Raw genomic sequence first — 14,433 nt, 5'->3', positions numbered from 1 at the left:
GGTTACCTAGGGAAGTTGTGGAGTCTCCATCCCTAGAGGTGTTTTAGTCTAGGCTTGACAAAGCCTTGGCCAGGTTGATTTAGTTGGGATTGGTCCTGCCTAGAGCAGGGGGCTGGACTTGATGACCTTCTGAGGTCTCTTCCAGCTCTATGGTTCTATGATTCTATGAATAGTTAACTAGTCGCTTACATCCCTACTCAGGACTGGAAACCTAGGTGTTTATCATCCTGGAGCCTATCTTGTATGAGCATTTTTCTTCCCTATAATATTGAACACGACCTTTTTGACATTCTTTTCCTGGGGAAAGTGGAACTTAAACTCAAGAGTTATATTTCTTATTGTTTTAAAATTACTGTATAGGACAAAAGTCATTTTAAAAAGCAAGTTGTAGTTGTCACGCTAATCGGTGTAAATATAGGAATTCAATAGCTTCACTGCTGTGTCTCCAAGTAGTTCAGATAGCAAGATATAAAAAGAACATTTATTACTTTAATTTAGCATTCCCAAATGGTAGTGCTCACAAATGAAACTGCTACAAGGCTGATCTCCATAATAAAATTGTGGCTTAAATCAACAATGAGGTATGGAAAGAGAAGTGAGACAGGTCAGCAGTTTGCTTAATTTTCCTTGCCAAATGCTTTTGAAGTAGACAGCCAACTAGTACATCTGAAACTTAGTACTTGGGTATGAACATATTTGGCCATGGAAGTGTCAAGCTGACCAACACCATCCTCCCACAACCACGTTCACGGAGAGAAAAACCAAGATAACAGCAAACTAGTTTAAACTGTTTTTTGGTAAAAATAAACTCCCACCTGCTCTTCTGGCCAGTTACTCTGTAATAAAATCTGATCTCTAACAGCAGAGTAACCTCAGTAACTGAAGTGTTCCAGGTGCGGGTGAGAGGGTAGAGAGGAATGAAGAGGTCAGCTGCCAATACTCTCAGTCACCTCAATGTGGTATGAACCATCTGTAGTCTACATGGTATCAAATTTCAAATAACTTCTGCTGCTGGTGTGTTTTGCTATTAATGTGTAGGATGATAGAGGATACTTTAGGGAGGCCTATTTAAGTTCTGGTAGAACTCCACAGCTTCCATGAGTTAAAAGACCAGCCTATTTTCAGTTTGACCGACCTGTAGAATGCAAGCTTCGCTCATCAAAATAATGCCGAAGTTAGCCCATGAAAACCAGTTACTAGAACCTGATAGGAGATAAGCTGGGTTACAATAATTGCAATGGGTAGTAAGATTTGAAAGATTACAAGAGAGTCAAAGAAAAACTGACGACAGGGATATAATGATCAGCAGACAGCCCTATTCTAACTGAACACTGATGACTATGAAACACTAAGAAAAATCAAACTGACAGAGTATGTTAAATTGAGAACCGTCACACTGTGAGGGCTTCTGACAGGCTGACAGGACAGAGATTATACCTTGCTACAATAAAAGGAAAGTGCTAAGGAAGGCAGCGTTCCCTGTAAGGTACGCGCCCATATAGGCACAAGAATTTCAGTCCTGCCTACCCCCTCAGTATAGCCGCACAGCTGCAGCCCCAGCTGCTCCTAGGGGCGGGGCTGCATGGCAGGTGGTTGCCCTGTGCGGCCTGTGTAGCAGCTGCCAGAGCTAGAGCCTGGGACATGGTACTAAATATAGTACCATGGTCCCAGCTCCAGTCCCAGCACACGGGCAGGCACGGCCACGGCTGCATGGTGGCTGTTGGTGTTGGGACTACAGTACCAAAAACAGCACCATGGCCCAGCTCCAGCAACGGCAGACGGGGCAGCTGCCCACCACGCGGCCCAGCCCTGGGAGCAACTGAAGCTGTGGCTGCTGGGGCTGGGACTGTGGTACCAAAAATAGCACTGCTGCCCCGGCTCAAGCCCCAGCACATGGGGATTGCTGCCCTATGCGCTAGGACTGAAGCCGGGGCCACGGTGCTATTTATAGTACCACGGTCCTGGTCCTGGCTACCACACAGTCCCGGCCCCAGCTGCTCCCAGGGTGGGGCTGCACGACGGGCAGTTGCCCCATGTGCCAGGACTGGAGCAGGCCATGGTACTATTTTTAGGGGCTGGGCTGGGGCTGCATGGCGAGCGGTTGCACACATCCAAACAAGCACACATGACCTCAATATTGGTGCACAAGACAAAACTCACTCTGCTCATGGATGGAAAATCTTAGAGGGAATACTAAAGGAAGGACAAATTGAAATTTCTTCTACAACATGTTATGGAGGCTACCTACCAGATAAGGCCAGACCCATGAGGTATGCTACTGTGATATTCAGTATGTTCTCTTTTGACTATACGCTACACAGCCAGGATGACAATCACTAATTGTCTATCATCTAATTTCCACAGATCATGGAATATGGAGAGCTTAAAACAACAGCAAAATGCACGAGAGTTCAGTTTTCAAGATTAAAATACCATCTCATATTTTGAAATACCATTTCATATTTGTAACTTGAAATGACAGTGAAGTTAGGCACAGAATGAGCATCATGTTGTACAGAGTACTCACTGGATACAAGGCTGATTTGTAGGGCTCTACCTTTTTATGCTTCACAGAACAAAAAGACATTTTTGACCCTAAGAACTATACTATCTACAGTCAGAGATAGTTATTAACTGGAGACACAAGAAATCCATAGATTAGTCTCAAAATATAAATATACTTTTTCCATAGAGTGCACAAAAACAAGAATAAGTGTTTAAATAAGTGTTCTTAAAGCCAAAGCACCTTTCAATATTTATCTTTTACCCTAGATTACCTGCTGTTTTCATTAATCTGGGCTAGTTTAGTATTCCTCTGATGACTAAAGAGTAGAAAACATTCAGCTGATTTCTGAGTCACTCTATGAGAAAGCATTTTCTTTCTCATAAGATTCGTGGAATACAGATTCACTGGGATAAGGCACCAAAAAATTTACTTGCTTTGATAGATTCACAGAATACATCCAGAGATATTTCTTTAGAATTACTGTTACAAGAAAAATAACCTTATACAAAGAAGAAATTAAGGATGTTAAATTGCAGTTATCTGGCTAATCGTATAGTGGACACAATTTGTATTGACTACACAGTTAGTTGATAGGACTTCCCTGCAGAGCCACAACGGGGGTATCGCTAGGAGCCAGCTTGTGCTGGGATTGAGCAGTCCCGGCTCGTGCCAACTCTGGGAGCCACCAGCACAGCGGCTCTGTATGTTAAATGTTTAAATGCCAAGGGTGCAGTGTCCCGGACCAGCGCAAGTCACAATTGCTTGGTCCCGGTTCGCGCTGAGTCCAGCAGCCACTGTTTGCGGCAGCCAGCCCTGTTCACCACAAACAGGGGCTGGTTAGCGGGCTGTGCCCACGAAAGCTCGTGATACCATCTACATGTTTTTTAGTCTTGAAGGTGCTGCAGGACTATTCATTGTTTTTTAAGTTTTAAGAAGGAGCAAGTAACCAGGAAGGTTTGGGTATTCGTAGAATTATGTCCATTAGGGCATAAGCTTTCACAAGATACAACTTACCTTCTCAAATGTTGAAGAAAAAAGAAAGGGATACATATAAGGAAGTGAGTTATATCTCACAAAAGCTTATGTCCGAATACATTTGTTAGTCTTTAAAGTGTCACTGATTCGTCATTTTTGCTGAAAGACTAACACGGATACCCCTCTGAAACAGAATTATTGAAGACTGGGGTTGGAAAAGACCTCAGGAAGCCCTCTAGTCAAACCCCCTGCTCCAAATAGGACCAACCCCAAATAAATCATCCAGCCAGGGCTTTGTCAAGCCTGGCTTTAAAAATCGTTAAGAATGGAGATTCCGCCACCTCCCTAGGTAATCCATTCCATTCACTACCCTCCTAGTGAAGAAGTTTTTTCTAACATCCAACCTACACCTCCACTGCAACTTGAGACCACCGCACCTCATTCTGTCATTTGTCACTACTGAGAACAGCCTAGCCCATCATCTTTGGAACCCCTTGCTTTAGGTCATTAAAGACTGCTATCAAATCCCCCCTCATTCTTCTCTTCTGCCAACTAAATAAGCCAAGTTGCCTCAGCCTCTTCTCATAAGTCATGTGCTCCAGCCTCCTAATCAGTATTGTTTCCCTCCACTTGACTCTCCAATTTTTCACATCCTTCCTATAGGAGGTGGGGAGAGGGTCCAAAACTGGATGCAGTACTCCAGAGGTGGCCTCACCAGTGCCAAATAGAGGGGATAATCACTTTCCTCAATTAGAATCAGTCCTTATAGTTACTAAATAACTGTTCAGAAAGAATAAAAAAGGAAAACTGCCAAATGGAAAAAATTCCTGGCATTTAAGAGACACACATCTGGAATAGCAGGAGTTGATCCAAACAACTTAAGCTTCTAATCCAAGTTATCGCTCCAAGTAAGCAACTGAATGTATAGTGAGACCACAGAGATTATGTTTAGAAGAGCTAGTTTTACCAATATATAAAATTAAAGCTTGATTGATAAAGTGAGCACACATGGTACTGCATCAGCAGTTCAGGACTGAGTCATTTAGTTTGATTTTTAACATAGTCAAAGCAATAAGCTGGTTTTAAATATAATGGTACAGGTTGAACCTCTCTAGTCCGCACCCTGGGGATCTGACCAATGTCAAAACAGAGAATTTGGTAAATCATGGGTGGTCAATATTGTCTAGCACAGCCATAACAAACCTGCAGCTCTTGCCTCCTAAAAGCGTGGCTTGCGAAGCAGCTCCTGCACGTTCCCCCCACCCCCATGGTCCCCGCCAGCTCCCCCTGGCTTCCTTGTGCTTATCGAGTTGGAGCGAAGGGGTTTTAAAAATGGCACTCAAGATGGCAGCCGTCTTAAAGGGGCAGCCCCCTTTTCAAAAATTTTTTTTGTATTTTTTGTTTTTGCTCGACAAGTCTGTTCTGGGTAGCTTTTTGGCTTTTTTTTTTTTTGAGCTTGACAATTCTGGTGCAGCTCTTCACATTTTTTCCACCGCTGTTTTGGCTCTCTTTGTTAAATGGGTTGGCCACCCCTGTTCTAGCAGTATTACAAGCACTTCCACTGCTTACTGGGCTCTTAGAACATATTTAGGGCTAAATAGAGCTAAACAGCACAGAGCAGTGAGAGCTAGGACTGGTAGATGTAAACAACTTTATGGGACCATAGAAAACTTGGCCACACCCATGAAAAGTGGACATCCAGCTAACTAAAATCACACTGAATCACAGATGTTGCTGAACCAGAGATTGCCAGACTAGAGATTTTCAACTGGTAACTGGCCATACAATTAACCTTAAAAATGCCAAAGAGAAATACAGCTACACAATACTTTGTTCCAAAGTTAAATTTTGCTTTGCCCATAATAAATTAAAGATATATGTCCCATCCGAAAGGAAGATCCAAGTGGCCTAATTTCCGAAATAACTTCCATGAGTGTCTGCCTGAGCAGATCCCAATGCAAAATTGAGTTGTAATTCTTGGGGACTAACATCAGCATACTGCTTCAATATCATAGCAATAAATGCCAAATTAAAAATTAAGATAGTTCCCAGCTGATTTTTTTAAAACCTTCTCTCCCTTTTCAAGGGCTACGTCTACACTGGCCCCTTTTCCGGAAGGGGCATGTAAATTTCACTAGTCGTCGTAGGGAAATCCGCGGGGGATTTAAATATCCCCCGCGGCATTTAAATAAAAATGTCCGCCGCTTTTTTCCGGCTTTTAAAAAAGCCGGAAAAGAGCGTCTAGACTGGCCCCGATCCTCCGGAAAAAGTGCCCTTTTCCGGAGGCTCTTATTCTTACTTTGAAGTAAGAATAAGAGCCTCCGGAAAAGGGCACTTTTTCCGGAGGATCGGGGCCAGTCTAGACGCTCTTTTCCGGCTTTTTTAAAAGCCGGAAAAAAGCGGCGGACATTTTTATTTAAATGCCGCGGGGGATATTTAAATCCCCCGCGGATTTCCCTACGACGACTAGTGAAATTTACATGCCCCTTCCGGAAAAGGGGCCAGTGTAGACGTAGCCAAGTAGTATGGGAGTTGAGATTTTCAGATCCTGAGCATGATAGTAATTGTGTTCATTTTTTATTAGCCTGTAATGTGAATCAATCTTCTTGTGGAATTGGAAACTTTAGTCAAACTGTGTTCCAGACGCCCTGTTCAGGATCCTCCTTATTTGGGAAGAGTCTGTGAAAATCTACATATAGATGTTTATGCAAGGCATAGCATCTTGTTTAATTATAAACTGTTTAACATGTTTCCAAATGGCTCTAATTGTGTTCCTCATTTGCTAGTGTCAAACAAACAAGAGAAGATAGAACAGAAAGGTAAAAAAAATACAAGCAAGATAAATAGCATGACTTGAGACCATACTTTTCATGGTAAAGGAATGTTTATAAAGAAAATAATAATTATATAAATTCTTAAAGGGTGAGAAATGTAATTGATGATGGAAAGATGCTGGAGGTCTGCAGAAGACTATGTTAATGAAATGATAGAGGTATATAAAATCATGAGTGGTATGGAGAGGGCCGATAAAGAAAAGTTATTTATTAGTTCCCTAAATAGAAGAACTAGAGGAGACCAAATGAAATTAATGGGTAGCAGGTTTAAAACTAATAAAAGAAAGTTCTTCGTCACACAGCGTGTAGTCAACCTGTGGAACTCCTTGCCAGAGGAGGCTGTGAAGGCTAGGACTATAATAGAGTTTAAAGAGCAGCTAGATAATTTCATGGAGGTTAGGTCCATAAAAGGCTATTAGCCAGGGGATAAAATGGTGTCCTTGGCCTCATGTCTGTCAGAGGCTGGAGAGGAATGGCAAGAGACAAATCGCTTGATCATTGTCTTCGGTCCACCCTCTCTGGGGCATCTGGTGCTGGCCACTTCGGTAGACAGGATACTGGGCTAGATGGACCTTTGGTCTGACCCAGTACGGCCGTTCTTATGTTCTTATGTAAAGACTAATTCAGCATGGAAATTTAGAAGAAGTTTCTAGCAGGAAGAACAATCAGAAGTGACCGTTTACTTGATTAGACAAACTCAAGAGTGTTGAAGTCAAGACCAGATCAACTGGTGAAATTTCTAAGCTGTTGAAGTAGATAACACAGAAGGTTCCCCTTCCAATGCTAATATATGATTATTTGCAAAACTGTTTCAAACTTGAAGGTTTTACACAAGCCTGATTATGGTACAGTTCTCAGTTTTGAAATGGTGACCACTTAAAAATGTTAAGTCAAAACAAGATTTTTCCCATATCAATTTTCAAATGATGCAAATAGTCACAGCAAGCAAAGAAATTAACAAGGGCTTTATTATATTTTTCAGTTCCAGGGTAACTGGAATCTTTTCCCACCTCACTATAACACACAGATTCTGATACAAATGCAAAGTATTAACTCCTACCGGGAGTTTCCCAATGCACCCGTGTCTAAAAAATGAAATCAATAATAAATATTAATGCAGGTCACCTTAATTTGTGCCATTTAGAAGTGTTCTATTTTCCAAGTATCTATTGATGTAAAAAAAAAGTTCTGTACACTCATATTCTAAAGTCTGGGGGCTAGATCCATCCCCTGAGGCTTGGGGCTCCTCCCAGCAATGGGGAGCCTATGCTGGTGCTCCAATCCCATGACTCCCCTTCTCCCACAGGGCTGGATCACCAGTCCTGGCAACCCACTGTGAGAGGGAGGAGCCCCGAGCCTCATGGGCCAGAGTTGGACAAGTCAGAGCCGGATTCAATGCATGGGCTCTGCCTGGCAAGGGAGGAAGTGGCTCCACGTGCTGCCACTCCCCCTCTCATCACCTGGCACAGAAAAGTGCTGCCTGAAAGCTTTTCCCAACAAAATCTACTAGCCTGGGCCCTCCTAGGCTCTGCTGAGTGAGGGAAATGTGGGGGAGCGTCTTTATGCTTCTCAGTCAGGGACCTTGTCAATGAGGTGGGTCTTTTTCTTTTTTGCCTCTCACTTTAGTGTGGCTCCTGGCATTTTCCTGTGGGTCAGCAGCTCCCGACCCAAAAAAGGTTCCCTTTCCCTGATCTAAAGTATATTCAGAGACATGTTCCATGGAGTAAGCAATCTGATTCTGCCTATTCAGCTCTCTCAGAAGACTGAGCCAAAGGAAATGTCAGGTAAATAAAAATGAGTCCTGTGGCACCTTAGAGACATCTTACAGATTTATCAGAGCATAAGCTTTCATGGGTAAAACCCACCTCATCAAATGAATTGGAGTAGAGTGTACAGAGGCATGAGTATATACAAGGACAACAAAAAGAAGAGGGTTCTTGTGTAAATGAGGCTGATCAGGTCAGGTGGAAGTGGCCCATTCACAGCAACTGATGTGGAAATGTGGGTATCCAGAGAGAGGAAATGGCCTAACATGTTAATGCATTACCTTTCCTGATGTCTGATTTGTGTCCATTTATCCTTTGGTGTACAGAATGTCTGGTTTGGCCAATATACATGTTAAAGGGGCATTGCTGTCACTTGATGGCATATATCACATTGTGGCTTATGTGATTAGGTCCTGTAATGGAGACTCTTGTATAAATATATGAACAGAGTTGGCAACAGGCTTTGTTGCAGGGTTATGCTCCTGGTTAAGTTTTTCTTTGGTGTGTTGTGTAGCTGCTGGTATTTGCTTCAGGTTGGAGGGCTGTCTGTAGATGAAGACTGGCCTGTCTCCCAAGGCCTATGAAAGTGAGGGATCATTTTCTAGGATAGTTTGTAGATCGCCAACAATATGCTGGAGGGGTTTTAGCTGAGGGCTGTAAGTGATAACCAGTGGTATTCTGTTATCGTGTTAGGCCTCTCCTAAAGCAGGTGACTTCTGGGTACTTGTCTGGCTCTCTCAATTTGTTTCTTACCTCTCCAGGTGAGTATTTACATTTTAAGAACACTTGATAGAGATCTTGTAGGTGTTTGTCTCTGGCCTGGTCTAGACTAGGGCTACGTCTAGACTGGCATGATTTTCCGCAAATGCTTTTAACGGAAAAGTTTTCCGTTGAAAGCATTTGTGGAAAAGAGCATCTAGATTGGCACAGACAGTTTTCCGCAAAAGCACTTTTTGCGGAAAAGCATCCATGTCAATCTAGACGCGCTTTTCCGGAAAAAAAGCCCCAATCGCCATTTTCGCAATCAGGGCTTTTTTGCACAAAACAAATCTGAGCTGTCTACAGTGGCCCTTTTGCACAAAAGGACTTTTGCCCAAACGGGAGCAGCATAGTATTTCCGCAAGAAGCACTGATTTCAGATAGTAGGAAGTCAGTGTTCTTGCAGAAATTCAAGCGGCCAGCGTAGACAGCTGGCAAGTTTTTCCGCAAAAGCAGCTGCTTTTGCGGAAAAACTTGCCAGTATAGACACAGCCTAGGAGTTTACAACCAGGGTAGCCTCTTAAGATCAATTTTCTTCAAGTTCACACTATCAAGGCTGTTCCGTCGACTTTAAGGGCCACTGAAGTAAATTTCAGAGCTCCTGCTTTCCACAAGGAGTAATGCAAAATTTGGCCTGGCATTGTCAAATTCACAGTAGTGTAGACCCAACATAGAGAAACTTGAGGTTTTTGGCCTCTGGGAGGCATCCCACAGTGCCCCACTCTGACTACTCTGGCCAGAACTTGCACTTCTACTGTTCTCTAGCTGAACAGGAAAAGCCCCAGGAAAGTTTGAAATTAATTTCCCGTGTGACCAGTGTGGCAAGCACACCTCAGAGCAGGCCATGACTTCCAGGAATTCAAGTTCTGTGGGTGCCAGTTCCCAGGGGTGCAGAAGACAATCAGCAGGGAGGGTGCAGCTCTTGGACCTCATCGAGGCACAAGGAGAGGAATCAAACCTCTCTGAGCTCTGAAACAGCAAAAGACATGCTGATATCTACGCTAAGATTGCACAGTGGCTGGTAGACAAACAATACTCCAGGGACTCCCAGCAGCGCAGAGTTAAAATAAAGGAGCTAAGGCAATCCTACCACAAGACAAAGGAGGCAAATGGATGGCTTGGTAAATGGCTGCAAATATACTGCTTCTACAAGCAGCTGTATGTGCTCCTGGGGGGATCCAACCTGCTTCCCAAACCAGACCATGGAGTCTGCTCAGGACACTTTGAGCAGCAGTGTGGACGACAGCATGAGGGTGGATGGGGAGGAGAACAAGGAGGATGGCCAGCCAGCAAGCAGTGATCCAATAACTCTTCATCACTTTGCAGCTAATCCCCTCCTCCCAGGACATCTCTCAGTTGGGCACTGTTCCCAGGGAGGACACTTCTGGTGACTTCACAATTTTTTTCTTGCTTCAAGCAGGCTAAGGCAATTGGGTGTGATGTGTGGTGTACTCTGTGCCTACATAGCACAGGGGACCAAGAACAGTCTGTGTCTAGAGATGGAGCAGGAATCCTCCCTGCCTATCTACCAGAAGCTCTCAGATAGGAACTCTTTGACCCTTCTCATAAGGTTTCTGGGGAGGCCTGCCTCATTCCATCCTCCACAGTAGGACACTTTTCCCCCCGCCAAGCCAGCAATAAGTGGTCTGACATCATTGCAGCACAAAGCCTAGGTTTCTGGCCACATTCAGTCATCATGAGCTCCCTATCACGCTGTGATTCGGAGAAAACTGATATCTCACATGGCACCCTGGATGAAGGAGGAGGAGGAGAAGCTATTAGCTGCTGTCTCTGGTGCTACCACAGCTTCGGCCTCTGGCCCCGCTCACCCTCCTGCCTTCCCGCCCACAGTATCTTGCAGGATGGGAAAGTAACACTCTCCCACAGGTCCGGCAGACAAAGAGGAGGAAAGCTGTGAAAGTCACCACCCTGCCCCTTGAACCCTGTCCCCCCTCCTGCCCGCATGATTGTGTCCTGGTAAGCCCCTTACCCGGGCCTGCCTCCAAACTGTGAGAGTCCAAATGTGCCCTTGGGAGCTCTTGTGTACCTGCTGTATAGGTGACTTTAAAGCATAACTTGGGCCTTGCACAGAACACATCTCCATTGTCTTTAGAGAGACCTTCGCTCTATGTTAACAAACTAGGTTTTAGGTTCCACAATGTATCTCCTGTAATGTGCGCCCTTGGAACTTTTCATTATAGCAGGACCAGCAGGCAGCTTGCTGCATACGCCCCTGGCTCCAGGAGTTGTCCATCTCACACAAATTCACAGGCAAAAACAGACAAGAAAAAACATGTTCAAGGAGCAAATGGAGAGGAGGAACACACTCTTGGAGGACACATGGGCAGAGCAGCCGGAGAGAAAAGCATGAAGAGAACTGGACGAGAAGAATCAGGAGAATACCTTGAAGCAACATGAGAATATCTTTTCATCCCTGACTGCTGTGATGGAGCATGTGCCAGACAGCCTGGAGAGGGATGCCTGTGCACAACTCTCCTCCCTCACCCAATTCCATAGCATCCACCCCTAGGTGCCCCAGGACAACAGGGATGGGGAGACTCAAGGGCAGCACACTCAACATCCAGGGCATCTGGAGGCAAAAGTTTGTCCTGGTGTTTCTGATTCTTTTGTTCCTGCTGTCTTCACATGAAAAACACATGATCTCTGAACAACACTCTCTTTATTGCTTATACTGCAGTGGTGGGTGAAGGATTGCAGACACACACACACACTGACTGCAGGGACTTCTTGTTGACAGTAATGTGCATGACACTCAGATGGTCATTCATAAAACTTCTTTCAGAGCCTCTCTGATTTGCACTGCCCTGTGCTGTGCTCTCCTTATCACCCTGATGTCCGGTTGCTCAAAATCTCTGTCTCGGTTCTCAGTCTCAAGCCCCCTTCACACCACCAGATAGCTTACCCACATGCTCTCACAAATATTATGAAGCACACAGCAGACTGACACCACAAAGGGAATGCTACCGTATTTTCCGGCGTATAAGGCTACTGGGCGTACAAGATGACCCCCTAATTTTTTAGTTAAAAGATAGGGTTTCGTCTTATACCCCAGCGCCCCTCCGCCTCCCCGGCTTTGCTCCCGGTGTCCCTGGTCTGCTGGAGACGGTCCCCAGCAGACCAGAGGCACCGGGAGCAAAGCTGCAGCAGCGGCGGGGTCCCGCACCTCTGAGGCTTTGCCAGAGCAAAGCCTCAGAAGCGCGGCGCCCCGCCACCGCTTCGGCTTTGCTCCCGGTGCCTCTGGTCTGCTGGGAACCGTCTCCAGCAGACCAGGGACACCGGGAGCAAAGCCTCTGAGGATGCCCCGGCAGCCTCTGAGGCTTTGCAAAGCCGCAAAGCTGTATACCTGGCGTATAAGACGACCCCTGATTTTGGGGGGATGTTTTTTAACATCAAAAGTCGTCTTATACGCTGGAAAATACGGTACATCTTCTGAGGTCCAACCTAGTGAGTAGACTCCTAAAACCTTCCCTTTAAATGCCCAAAAGCACATTCAACCACCTTTCTGCACTTGCTCAGCCTACAGTTGAATTGCTCCTTACTGGGGTTCAGGCTGCCTGTGTACAGCTTCATGAGCCATGGGAGCAGGGTTAGGCTGGGTTGCAAGGATCACTATTGGCATTTCCACCCCTCCGCTTCTAATTTTCCAATGTGGGGGAAAAGGTTCCATCCTGCATCTTTCTGAAGAGGCAGGAGTTCCTAAATATGCAAGTGTCATGCACCTGTCCCTACCACCCCACTTTGATATAGGGATGTTAGCAAGTAGATGGGTAGTCAAGTGGAATATTGACTACTTACTCCCACCACCGTAGCTGTGAGGCAGCAAGGAGGGAGGAAACAGGAGTCAGTGCTGGGGGAGCCCTCTTAAAAGCCAGTTTTCCCAGCACCATCTCTGCAGTGCCGCCTGCCCCTTCCCCTCGCTGCCTCTATCAGAGGCAGCAGGGGGGAAATAGGGGAGGTTGCTGTGAAGCAGCTGCTGTCCGTGGTGGGCCAAGACTTGCCGTGTGCAGAGCCTGTTCTGGCAGAAGCCCCTGTTCGTGGTGGACAGGGCTGGCTGCCGCAAACAGGGGCTACTGGATTTAGCGCAAGCTGGGACTGAGTAGTATGGACTTGCACTGGTCCAGGACGCTGCGCCTCTACATTTTAAATGAAGTAAGAACCCAGCAGCTCTTACTACATTTAAAATGCAAAGTTGCAGCATGGGTGGCTCCAAGAGCTGGCACGAGCAAGTCCCTGGAGTTACGCCTGCTGTGACTCTGCAGAGTGGCCCTTATCGACCAATCGTGTAGATACAAATTGTATCAACTACATGAGTAGCCAAATAACTGTAATTTAACATCCTTACTTTGATATTGGTGAAACGGCCCTTGTGATCCATCAGTGCCTGCAGCACCACTGAGAAATACCTATTGCAGTTCATGTACTCCTTGGCAAGGTTTCCATCCATCGCCCCTCTCCAGTTAGGGAACCCCACTGCAGTAAAGCCCTTCACTGTGGTATCCACGTTTCCCAGAATCACTACCCTCTATGGCAGAATGGAATCCATGTAGAATTCTGCTTCTTATAGTGCTGGTAGGAAGGATCCTATGGGTCAGTGCAATGTTCCATGATGTGTTGGAAATATTCCTTGAGTTGGAGAAAGTGAAAATAGGCACTCAGGTCACCACAGAACTGTATCTAAACTAACCCTTTATTCAGGAGTCATAAAATGGTGCTGTTCCATATTGTTTTAAGAGCTGTTTTTAGTATGAGAGCACTGTTCAGTCTTTGGAGTAGTATTGGTTTTCTGATGCACTGCTTTGATAGAGTTGTGGTAAACAGCAAGGGAGAGTACACATTGTCTTAATCGTCTAATCCATTCTGAAGCAGAATTAGTCATCCCTGGTTCAGCGCCTGTACCAGACCAACCACCTGACCACGGATGCCTCTACTGAAATCCTGGTGCAGTTTTGAAGGGACTGTGGCTTGCAATTCCCACTTACTGAAATCCAGGCTGGGGAGACAATCCAATGTGCAAGGTGCGTACTGGTGGAATCTCTCAGGAAGCTGGTGGAAGAACTACAGAAGGCAGCAGCTAGGCCGAGGAGTACCTGAATCCATGAGAAATTCCATTAGAGTATTAACCTGGAGACAGCTGAAGTAGTTATCCAGCTACATAAAACCGCTGACATCACTGTTGGAGGAGACGGCTCTGTCTCAGGGGAGACAGAAGCAGCAGATAGTGCTCCACCCCTGCTCCCAATCCTTCCACTGTGGTTCTGGATAGTGGAGACAAGGAATCAGCCCCAGCCAGAAGAGAAGCCTACCCCCAACGCTGGAAAGTCTGCAGACAGCTCTGAGAGAAAATGTAGGGTAGTGGTGGTTGAAGACTCTCTACTGAGAGGGGGATGGAGGAACCCATCTGTCGCCCTGACATGAAATCTTGGGAGCTGCTGCCTACCAGGGGCATGTATCCGAGACATTACAGAGGGATTGTTGAGGATTATCCAGCCCTCTAACTACTGCCCCATGCTACTTGTCCATGTGGGCACTAATGATACTGCAAGGTGTGATCTTGAGTAGATCAAGAGTTACT

General features: G+C 45.6%; 1 protein-coding gene across 3 annotated transcripts in view; it reads right to left on the bottom strand.

Moving 5' to 3' along the window:
* The window catches only part of UBTD2 (ubiquitin domain containing 2), a 137,487-nt gene that overhangs the window by 85,135 nt on the left and 37,919 nt on the right, over positions 1-14,433 (bottom strand). Inside the window, exon 2 of one of the 3 annotated variants that reach the window (XM_075900251.1) lies at positions 13,841-13,948. The exons of 1 other annotated variant lie outside the window; for it this stretch is intronic. The gene's annotated coding sequence lies outside the window, so the exon portion shown is untranslated. One more of the 3 variants, XM_075900252.1, reaches the window with a different exon arrangement.

This window comes from Pelodiscus sinensis, chromosome 17, assembly GCF_049634645.1.
Source record: "Pelodiscus sinensis isolate JC-2024 chromosome 17, ASM4963464v1, whole genome shotgun sequence".
Classification (NCBI taxonomy): domain Eukaryota; kingdom Metazoa; phylum Chordata; order Testudines; family Trionychidae; genus Pelodiscus; species Pelodiscus sinensis.
This window is presented reverse-complemented; position numbering and strand designations above follow the sequence as displayed.